Consider the following 9,750-nt stretch of genomic DNA (forward strand, 5'->3'; position numbering starts at 1 on the left):
AGCAGAGGGTCCCCAAGGATCTGTACTGGGACCTGTGCTGTTCAACATATTTATAAATGATCAGGAAAAGTGGCTAAACAGTGAGGTGGCAAAGTTTGCAGATGATACAAAATTACTCAAGTCCAAAGCTGACTATGAAGAGTTACAAGGGGAGCTCCCAAAACTGGGCGATGGGGCAAAAAAACAGCAGATGAAATTCCATGTTAAGTGCAAAGTAATGTATATTAGAAAAAATAATCCCACCTACAGATACAAAATGATGGGTTGTTATCACTCAGGAAAGAGATTTCGGAGTCATTGTGGCTTGTTCACTGAAAACATCTGCTCATTGTGCAGTGGCAGTCAAAAAAGCTAACAGAATGTTAGGAACCATTAAGAAAGGGATAGATAATAAGACAGAAAATATGTCAATGTCACTATATAATTCCATGGTACCCATTGTTTCCTCTAATTATTTCCATCCATGTGCGGAATAAATTTTGTTATGTGCACTGAGATATGTGCGGATGTGCGCGCCACCAGTAGAAATGAAAAACCTAGATAATATGTATTTTTTAAAAGTTATCATAGGGCTAATTACTCCAGCCAGAACAGGTTAGGCATTTTAGAATTCACTACTCAAATAATTAAATTTAAGTGTAAGAGAAATAATAATTATTAAATGCATAGACCAGTCAAAACACTAAAATAACACCCTTTGAAAGAATAAAATTACAGAGAATGTATATGCATTGCAGGAAGTACCAAGAAGTAACAACAACAACAACAACAATAATAATAATAATACAAGTATGTGTTGGGAGGAGAGTATGAAAAAGAGAGAGAGAGAGAGAGACACTCTGTGTGAGCTGGCTGTTGGGGAAATGGCAGAAACAGTGCACTGTCTCTAAGAAAGGCACTCACTGTTCATGGCAGCAGCTCTGAGTCCTGAGCCAGGCGGTGTCCCCTGCCTCTTCCCTGCTCTGCGGAGATGGGGGTTCAGTGGCAGGGGGAAGGGAGACACCCTGACATCAACACCCTCATCTCCCCTCCCCCAGCACAGCCAGCAAGAGGGTCCTGGGAGCAGCTGCAGGACGGAGCAACGTCAGGGAAGGGGCACCTGAACATAGTCTAATCAGCTGGGTGGTATTTGAATTTCTCCTGTGTGGCTGCACAAGCGCACAGCTTACAGGGAACACAGGTGGTATCCTCACATTGCAGTTCTATTTGCCACATGTTAAAAAAAGATATATTAGAATTGGAAAAGGTACAGAGAAGGGGAAAAAATGATTAGGGGTATGGTACAGTTTTCATATGAGGAGAGATTAAAAAGACTGGTACTGGTTAGTCATTTAGTTTCCAAGCTAAGGGGGGATATGTCAGAGGTCTATAAAATCATGACTGGTATGGAGAAAGTATTAGATAAAAGAATTAGATAAATTCATGGAGGATAGACCCATCAGTGGGTATTAGCCAAGACAGTGATGGATACAACCCCATGCTGTGAGTGTCCCTAAACCTCTGACTGAAGTGGGGACTGGATGATTTGGGATGGACAGAGGTGAAAGTGGGCTGGTACGGTATACCGGTAAGAAGTGGCTGCTGGTACAGGCCCGTACACAGCTGATGCGCAGCAGTGCTTTAACATCGCTGCCCCTTCCCCCCGCAAAGGCCGACAAGAGGGGGGGCAAAAGGGGCAGCTGCCTCAGGGCCCAGCGACTTAAAAGGGCCCGGGGCTTCCGCCCACCACCGCTGCTACTGCGGAGCTCCAGTCCCTTTAAATTGCTGCCGGAGCCCCAGCCCAGCCCCTTCTGCCCAAGGCCCCACCCCTTCTGGGGGCCCAGAGTCAGGCTCCCATACCAGTAAGACTTTTAAGTTACTTTCACCCCGTAGATGGATCATTCGATAAATTGCCTGTTCTGTTCATTCCCTCTGAAGCACCTGGCACTGGTCACTGTCGGAAGACTGAATACAGGGCTAGATGGACCACTGGTCTGACCTACTATGGCCATATGTACTTATTCTCTAGCAACTAGACTCCTTGAGGAAAATATACTAAACTGAACTAACAAGTCTGTGTCTCTTTTAGGGATAACTTCCAATAAAGACCATTTTAATCTCTTCAGTACATGACCAGGACAATCAGATGAACATGAACAATTTACTCCTCAAGAGAAAAGAGTTTGTTTAAACTCTATTCTATTTGGACAATTTCTTTTATGTCCAACTTCTTTGCAACTGTTAACTGTTTACTTCTTCAGCAGTTGTACGCTGTATATATTCAGGTCACACATACATTATCTGTTTCCTTAATAATAAATTACAAATGCAACAACTTTTACAAAAGGGAAAACTAAATAATCCCACTGATTAGCTGCTAAATTTTAGAATTCTTAGTGCCATCTCTGCTCAAAACTAAAATATTGCTACGGGGGCCTTTAGATCTGAACTTGTGGTCATTATCCAAAAAAGGAATAATGGATTCTCAGGCCAAAGGCATAAAGAAACAGTCTGTGATATAAACAATACAAAAATATTTAATGGGATCAAAGCATTTTGAAAACATCAATCTCCACAGCCTCCTTGTGAGCATACACAAATTTTATTACCTCATATTTTACAGAGGGGGAAGCTAACGAAGGGAGAAATTAAATTACTTGCTCAAAGCAACAGAGTCAGTGTCAAAGTTATGTCCGCCATTCTGTGGAGGCTTTACCTAGATCTGACATATGGGAAACATTCTTTAAATTGAGCCTTTTGCTTACAAGGTAAGCAAGTCTTGTTGGCTAATGGATCAGTCCTGTTAATTGGCAATCACATTACTCCCTTTTGCATTTCAAGAGAGATTTTAAATGAGGCAGCTAACTTTAGACTAATCATTCAGCATCCCTAATTCATACAGCTACGAGGGCGGGTTATCAGTATAGATGTACTGAAGCAGAAAAGGCTTGGGAACGTTGACCTATCTGTCAAATTTGATCAAGCCCAATACAATTCAATTTGTTAATCAGTTTGACAATCTTACCCTCATACGCTCTAACACAAGTATATTTCATATTGCACTGAGCTGCATGGTCTAGAGTAAGTCTGTGTTAGGTCTGTTCAGATTTTTTTTTTTTGCGGGGGGGGGGGGAGGGGAAGAGGCACACTGTTTTCAAATTTAAAAGCCAAAAATTAGGGATATAAATCTATGTTTAGGCACTTTAAAAAAAATCAGGTCACTTATTTGGATACCTAACTGTGAAATTATAGGTTTGTCTTTAGGCACGTTTGAAAATTGTGGCCATAATCTATTATTTTAATGTTAAACTATGGTTAATATGTGGAATTAAGATTATAATTTTTTTTGTATAAAAAGCCAAAATTAAAGGCAAATTCCAGTGCTGTACAACAAAAGCCGTATAGATAAGTGTGTGAATATAATTAAAATTCAAAAACTACTCAATGGGAATTAAATACCCGTAGAAGCCTCTGACTGCAAAAAGTTCAGATTTTGTGTCTTGGAAATGGACATCTTGCAAGGCAGAGAGCAGCAGCGTTGGATATCTCTTTCCCATGGCACACTCATGGTCATATATCATCACCACTCCACTCCATATCTCCACCCAAGCTTTACCCAGAAAGGAAACTTCTTTCTAGCAGCTACTTAGATTCCAGCAAGTAGCAAGGTTGACCTCACCTTTGAATCCTAGTAAGTCATCAGTCCTGGTACCCTCCTTGCAAAGTATCCAGTCCTCCCTTCTGAGCAACCTTCCCCACTTCACTTCCCTCTGATGATTTTGGAAAGTATCCAGGTTGGCCAGCAAAGCATTCCTGTCCTCCAACCCATAGGAAGTTCAAAACAGAAGCCTGGATATTTGGAACATGGAGCTGAGAGAGGAGGAGAACCAAGCCAGGATTGTTACCAGGTTCGTAACAAGATGGGCTATTAACCAGAATCCAGGTTCAGGCTTCAGCAGAGATGTTTGCTCTCTGGGTCAGGATGGACAATACAAAATTTTCAACCAGCCTGACAACCCTACAAAAGGAGGATGGCCCAATGGTTAGGTCTCTAGCCGAGCAGTAGGAAAACCTCAGTTCAATTCCCTGCTCCACCACAGGCTTCCTGTGTGACCTTGGGCAAGTCACTGAACCTTTATGTGCCTCAGTTCCCCATCTGTAACATGGAGATAATAGCATAGTCACAAAGGTCTTGTGAAGTTGAATAATATGAATGTATATTTTAGTTAGTTATATAGCCCCCATTACTGTAGTAATTCCCAAACTATAATGTATTCATCCTCACAATACCCCTATGACGGGGCAGGCAAACTTTTTGGCCTGAGGGCCACATCGGGTTTCTGAAATTGTATGGAGGGCTGGTTAGGGGAGGCTGTGCCTCCCCAAACAGCCAGGTGTGGCCCGGCCCCCGCCCCCTATCGACCCCCCCCACTTCTTGCCACCTGAGGGCCCCCCTAGGACTCCTGCCTATGGCTGCCCCCCGCCACCACATCCAACCCCCCCCTCATTCCTGACTGCCCCCCCAGAACCCTGCCCCATCTACCCCTCCGTGTTCCCTGACCACCCCTGGACCCCACCACCCCTGACTGCCCCCCGCCACCACATCCTGTCCCCCGCGACCACTGCCCCCATTCAAACCCCCTGTCCCCCGCCCTCTGACCACCCCAAGCCCTATCCACACCCCTGCCCCCTGACCACCACCCCAAACTCCCCTGCCCTCTATCCACCCCCTCTCCCTGCCCCCATACCACGCTGCCTCTGGGCCAGCTCCAGGCACCAGCTGAACAAGCTGGTGCTTGGGGTGGCAGATTGTTGGAGGCGGCATTCTGCCCAATCCTAGGGCGGCACGGACACGGCGGCGCGGAGAACCAGAGTGCCCTGCAAGGCAGTCCTCTTCCTTCCCTCCCCGCCGACTGGAGCAGAGCCCTCGTGGCAGCCGGCGGCACAGTGGGAGGGGCCGCGTGGCAGTGCCCCTGCTGTAGCCCTGCCCGCCCCTTTCCCGCCTGCTCCCTCTCCCTCCCCCCCGCACGCCGCAGGGTTTTTTTTTTTTTTTTTTGCGCTTGGGGCGGCCAAAAAGTCAGAGCCGGCCCTGGCTGCCTGGAGCACCGGTGGCTGGCGGCGCTACAGCCGCGCCCCAGGAGCTCACAGTCCCGCCGCTCAGAGCATTGCGCCAGCGGCACAGTGAGCTGACGCTGCGGGGGAGGGGGAACAGCAGGGGAGGGGCCAGGGACTAGCCTCCCGGGCCAGGAGGGTCCCGCGGCATAGTTTGTCCACTTCTGCCCTATGAGGTATCAAAATGATATATATATTATATATCCCCCTTGCCCCCCGAAATAAACCAAACAAATCCCATTAAGATAGTTAAGGATGAGAATACATTTCTTAAAATAGTGTTTCCGAAATGGTGGGATGCAGCAAGTATCTAAATGGGTCCCAGGCTTGGGGAAGAGGCCAGAGAGCAAGACCACCCTGGAACTCCTGTCCCATGGAGCTGGGCCTGGCTCCCCGATCTGGGTGTTGCAACCTGGTGCACGGAGTCACAGTACCACTCGGGTTTGGCCTGGCTGCCCGTCCTACGAGTGGTGTGATCTGGTGGACGGGGTGGTAGTGCCACTCAAATTTGACCTGGTCATGATGGAGTGGTGGCTGGGCCAAATCTGAGTGGTGCTGCAGCCCTGTGCACCAGGTTGCCATACTTGTAATGGGGAGCTGGGCCCACCCCATGGTACAGAAGCCACTGCCACAGGGTGAGCGAGGGGCAGGCTTGCTCTCCAACCCCGAGGCTTCCCCTGCACGCTGGGCTGGGATTAGGGTTCCAGTACCGGGGTTGCCGCAGGTGACTGGTGCCCCTCAGTGGGGCAAGGAGGAGGAAATGGCAGAAGCAGTGGAGGAGGAGAATGGCACTGGCCTATGATTTTGCCCTGCCCCACTCTGAATTTGGATCCAGGGAAAAAAAAAATATTCACAAAATGCAGTTGGTGGGTTGCCTTAGTAAAAATTTTGGGAACCTCTGTCTTAAAAACCCCTCACTATTTTATTATAATCTCCGCTCAACCTTTTCCAAGTGGCAGGAGATCTATACTGGCTGCTACTCAAAATAAACCTGTATCTGCTTGGTTATGTATGTGGACATGGAGTATGGAGTTTCCTAGTATGCTATGACCTACATCCTGCTTCGGGTATAGGGATAATCACAGGCTCTTACGGTAAATATTATAGGGGCTCACATTTGCAGACTGGACAGGATCCAGGTTGATCTTTGGCCTATATTCAGAGAATAAAGTTTCCATTTCACAGTGGGAAAGGAAAAGGGGTACACTGGGTCTGTAGTCCACAGCAGGTTGGTGTCTCCAGCCCATGCAGTGAAGGGAAGATGTGGGATGTTGTGCTCTCTGGCCTGTAGCGTACTGCAGGATGGGAAAGGGTGTTCTCCAGCATGCTGGTGTTAGATGGATATGCAGTTCATGGGTCAGCCTGCTGAGTTTTCCCAGGAACTCTGGGCATGGTCACCCATGTTGGAAAAACATGAAATAAAGTGATGCAGGGGTTAGGATTAGAACTTTACTGAGGATTTCCTGTCTTTTGAGCTTTTATAACACGTAACTTTGTAAAAGTAATAAATAACAGTATAAATAAATAAATAAATAAATAATGGGTGTGTTCAAGTAACATTACTCAATTTTGACAGAATTCATTGTTAGGGAACTTTGATATCTTAAAATAAACCAATTTCCCCTCTGATTCTGAATTACAGAAGAAAATATTAATGGACACTAGAATAAAAATTTGAGCAGTGATCTGTTGTTATACAAATCAGCTCCCTCAAAGAAGTTTCTGTCTTGCTCATGACCTGCACGTACACTGTGGAAAAGAAGTCTGTGCACCCACGGGCATGCCCAAACCCTTCAGTTTGTTTCCAGAGCTTGGGCACCAACACCACCATGAACTAGCTGTGAGCAGGATGTGCAGTCAACTGATTACCATGCGAGTGAATATGCTAAGCTTCCATACACTAGTTGCTTTGCTTCCCTGTAATCCCATGTCCAGTGCTATGACAACCAAGTGAAGAAAAAATACTGTTTGGCAGCCTGGGACAATCAAAACCCCCGTACGAATGAGTGAAATCTCTTTGCTTACTGACAAGAGTACATTCCTAAGTGCATAGGCATATGCAAAACTCAGAATTGACCTCCTATCTTAGTTAACTGTGCAAATACTAATCCATTACAGAAGAAATACATAATATGCCCAACTAGCTCATGTAATGCTTTTCCTTGACAACTATGTTTTACCATTAAACCATTCCTTAGATAAGTTTATGGAGGGAATGGTTTAATGGTAAAACATAGTTGTCAAGGAAAACCAAGCAATGGTAGGTAAATAGCATAATGGCTAAAAGGGGTCAGGATGGAGACTCTTGCCTATATGCTCGGGGTCTTACTGATCGCCATATTTGGGGTCGGGAAGGAATTTTCCTCCAGGGCGGATTGGCTGAGCCTCTGGAGGTTTTTCGCCTTCCTCCGCAGCATGGGGCAGGGATCTCTAGCAGGAGGGTCTCTGCCGATTGAGGTCACTAATAACAGGATTGGGGACTTCAGCAGCAGAGTCCAGGGAAGGGGCGGGGACGGTTTTATGGCCTGCAGCGTGCAGGGGGTCAGACCAGATGATCATAATGGTCCCTTCTGACCTTAAAGTCTATGAATCTATGAATCTATGAATCTAAACTGCATCCTGCAGCTGTGCCAAACTTTACACTACAGTTTCCCTCCTAAACAGCATCTATCATTAAATACTTATTGTCATCTAATGAAGAAGAGCACAACTCCCATCTGCAAAAGCTCCTAGAATATCAGTGCAATGAAGCAAAGGTGGCACACTCCGCATCTGAACGTTCCTTGTCCAGATTCACAGGATCTCCATTTCCTCCATGGAAAGGCTGATATGGCCTGTAGCTTGACTGACTTTTTTCAGGAAGAAGATTATAGGAATTAGTATTTAAAGTGGATATTTTCTCTGTGTACCACTGGAATCTTCACACAACAAAGCATAGTACTTCTTGTAGGTCATCTGAGTGATATATGTTTGCCTATAGCTCACATGGCCTATACCTCACAGCAGGGAGACTTCAGAGACATATTAGGAAGCATCTACAACTAATTCTAGAATATGGATTGCTGCAGGTGACCGGATTCTAAGGAATGACTACGTTTAAAACCCATGTTAGAATCATGTACAACTTCTCTTCCATCCCCCACAAAAACTTCAAAAATCAAAACAAGAAAAAAGCTGTAACAGAAACCATTCCAAATGTGAAAGATTTTATTTAAATGGAACAAATGTATGTTTCTGATTGAGTTTTTAAAACAACTCAAGATGTGATATTATGTTATCATCAACCTGTGCTGACCTCTGAAAGTGTTCCCTTGGTAAAAAATAATGTTTTTTTTTATTACATAAGGTAAAAAAAATTAAGTGCCTAAGTGATTTTAAGCGCCTAAGTGATTTGTGAGCCTATGACCCATTTTCAAAAGCAACTCAAGAGCCCAAGTCTCACAAAGTCAATGGCACATCAGCACTTTTGAATATGTTATCCACGATAATTATATCACCCTACATTTGCTACAGTTGAGAAAACACATCTATTCTAACTCCCCTGGTTTCTAAAAACATGACCCTTTGGTTTGGAACAAATGCCATTTTGGGGTGGCGAATTGTAATATTCTGTTTGCATGTTTCATAAGTTGGTAAAAGGTGGAAAAACAATACATAAAATTCTAGTAATCTTCTACTGGTCAAAAATATTTTTCAAGTGATTTTGTGTTTGATGAAAAACTGAAAAAAGAAAAATAATGCATACTCCTGAACAGTCAAGTTTGCCTGGGCCTTGTCCTGATTGGTGTGAAGAGTTGTTTGGGGGTATGTTGAACCCTACACAGCATATATGTTTCAAGTCAGACCAGATATCACAGCGGTACCTTCTGGACTTGGAAGCTATGGAAGTATTTTCTATATGTTCTCTACCTTTACAGATTAGGTTGCCCATTTGCTAACGTTATCTATGACCTGCTACAGCTTGTGTGCCCAGAACAAGGAGGACGTTTGTGGTTGGATCAGATCCTTTAAAATAAAAATCCTGGACAGGAACCTATAACTTGGGAGTTATGGGATACTTTCGCACCAATATTTTGAGGTCCCATTATGAGCCTCCTGAGGCTGACCTTTACTGAGAAGTCGTAAAGAAATGCACAACTGAAGTGCCAAAGGCTGGATTCATCTCCCTGGATAGCAGGAAAGAATGAGGTTCAGGACATTACTACACACTTAAAAAGCTGTGACAAGTGCTCTCCCATTGTGCAGAGGGCGAGGTCATAGCTCTGCCCAGATATCTACCCTGGGAGTGTGCTCAGCTTATGATGGTGCCTATGCCAACCCAAAGGCCAATGGAATCCTAACCACAGAGGTCTTGCCCCCTTCTTGTATACTGGACTGCTGGGAGACAGATATACTTGCTTCTGTGTGGGTATATCAGAGGACTGAAAATTGCTCCTTGCACCATCTCCATCACTGTGCAGGCAAGATGCATAATTTAGCGCTGGGAGTTGTAGTGCTGGTGTCACACTCCAATAGCCCCCCTCCCTCAGGGAGTCCCCTGGGGAGGCAAATCAGCATTATATGTTGCTAACGCTGTTATAGGCATTGCAAAGTATTTCGGGAAGGGTTAAAGGTGTGAATGTGGAATGAAAGGTTCGTTTGCAGGTTGCAAGAGGCTGA

General features: G+C 45.1%; 1 protein-coding gene across 35 annotated transcripts in view; it reads right to left on the minus strand.

Annotated features, from left to right (window-relative positions):
• The window catches only part of PPFIBP2 (PPFIA binding protein 2), a 193,839-nt gene that overhangs the window by 138,598 nt on the left and 45,491 nt on the right, over positions 1-9,750 (minus strand). The gene's annotated exons all lie outside the window — the stretch shown is intronic.

This window comes from Chrysemys picta, chromosome 4 (genome assembly GCF_011386835.1).
Source record: "Chrysemys picta bellii isolate R12L10 chromosome 4, ASM1138683v2, whole genome shotgun sequence".
NCBI lineage: Eukaryota > Metazoa > Chordata > Testudines > Emydidae > Chrysemys > Chrysemys picta.